The sequence below is a fragment of the Euprymna scolopes genome, chromosome 36, assembly GCF_053919585.1.
Source record: "Euprymna scolopes isolate OS-2025 chromosome 36, ASM5391958v1, whole genome shotgun sequence".
In the NCBI taxonomy this organism is placed as follows: domain Eukaryota; kingdom Metazoa; phylum Mollusca; class Cephalopoda; order Sepiida; family Sepiolidae; genus Euprymna; species Euprymna scolopes.
The window spans coordinates 90,217,737-90,219,732 of record NC_136517.1 but is presented as its reverse complement, the minus strand read 5'-3'; the positions used below and the strand labels follow the sequence as shown (position 1 = coordinate 90,219,732).

General features: G+C 45.5%; 1 pseudogene; it reads right to left on the bottom strand.

The window, feature by feature from the left end:
• Positions 1-397: 397 nt before the first annotated feature.
• On the bottom strand, positions 398-523 carry LOC145260826 (U2 spliceosomal RNA; annotated as a pseudogene).
• Positions 524-1,996: the final 1,473 nt, after the last annotated feature.

The following is a 1,996-nucleotide window of genomic DNA, read 5'->3' as shown; positions in this document are numbered from 1 at the left end:
AATCGAAATTTTCAACGGTCACTATCCTCTTAGTGACCACTGTACACTCATTGGTTCTTATCCTCGAGTAGACATCGGTCCTTGATAATTCGCGTTACTCTCCTTGTAGAAAACAAGGCCGATAGCAATTAGTCGCGTGCTCTCGTGTAATGAATGAATGCGTGAATGTAGGATTGACATGAAATTCTTAAAGATAAACTAAAATGACCGAAAAATGGGCTGAAATGACTTAAATAAATAAAAAAGTAAATGACTTAGAATGACTTTAATGAACTTTAGGATGAAGGGAATGACCTTAAGAATGACTTGAATGCTTAAAAAATAACTGGAATCCTTCAAAAACAACTTGAATGATATGGAGAATGACTTGGATGGCTTTCAGACTGACCGGTTGTAAAGTAGGTGATCATTTTACATTAATTTAATACAGAAAAGTGATCGCCCACTTTATATCACAATAAGTACAACATGTAGTAATAACAGATACTACACTTTGATCTTGGCCAAAAGGCCAAGAAAAGCTGTATTTATTTGCTCCTACACGGAGCAAATAAGGCACAAGGCCGATTTTTAATGTGAGGAGTGAAAGGGAAATGGGGACCAACTCCCCGGGGAGTATGGGAGCTGAATAGTGACAACTGGTATGAAGGGTTGCCCCTACATTGACCAAGGTGGTATTTATTTGCTCCTCCACCGAGCAAATTAGGCACAAGGCCGATTTTTAATGTGAGGAGTGAAGGGGAAATGGAGACCAACTCCCCGAGGAGTAGAGGAGCTGGATATAACAACTGGTATGAAGGGTTGCCCCTACATTAACCAAGGTCTTATATGTGAGGTCGCCCCCACATATGGTCTTTGCTGCAGTATCTGCCGGAACAGATGGTATTTATTTGCTTCCCCACCGAGCAAATTAGGCACAAGGCCGATTTTTAATGTGAGGAGTGAAGGGGAAATGGGGACCAACTCCCCGGGAGGTAGGGGAGTTGGATAATGACAATTGGTATGAAGGGTTGCCCCTACATTGACCAAGGTCTTATATGTGGGGTCGCCCCCACATATGGTCTTTGCTTGCAGTATCTGCCGGAACAGATGGTGTTTATTTGCTCCCCCACCGAGCAAATTAGGCAGAAGGCCGATTTTTAATGTGAGGAGTGAAAGGAGGGGGAAGGGAAAAAGGGGACCAGCTCCCGAGAGGTGGGAAATGGGAGCTGGTTAATGGTCAGGCATGTGGGGTTGCCCCCACATCTGGTCTTTGCTAGTCATAGCTAGTCATAGCTAGTCATAGCTTGCAGTATCTGCCGGAACAGATGGTATTTATTTGCTCCCCCACCGAGCAAATTAGGCACAAGGCCGATTTTTAATGTGAGGAGTGAAGGGAGGGGGAAGGGGAAAAGGGGACCAGCTCCCGAGAGGTAGGAAATGGGAGCTGGTTAAAGGTCAGACATGTGGGGTTGCCCCCACATCTGGTCTTTGCTAGTCATAGCTAGTCATAGCTTGCAGCATCTGCCGGAACAGATGGTATTTATTTGCTCCCCCACCGAGCAAATTAGGCACAAGGCCAATTTTTAATGTGAGGAGTGAAGGGAGGGGGAAGGGAAAGGGGGGATCAGCTCCCGAGAGGTGGGAAATGGGAGCTGATTAAAGGTCAGGCATGTGGGGTTGCCCCCACATCTGGTCTTTGCTAGTCATAGCTAGTCCTAGCTAGTCATAGCTTGTAGTATCTGCCGGAACAGATACTACACTTTGATTGGAGCCAAAAGACCAAGAAAAACTTTAAAAAGCTAAGAACAGCATCTATTAATAACAGACCTTTGATCTTAACCAAAAAGGCCAAGCACAAAAGTGTTACGGACAGACCGACAGATCGACCGACCGACAGACCGACCGACCGACCAACCGACGGACTGACGGAGTCATTTATAGAGTCGCTTGCACCCGACTAAAAATCTTTGCATTGGAGATGTGGGATATCGCTGTTTCTCGGGTTTCTCAAGGT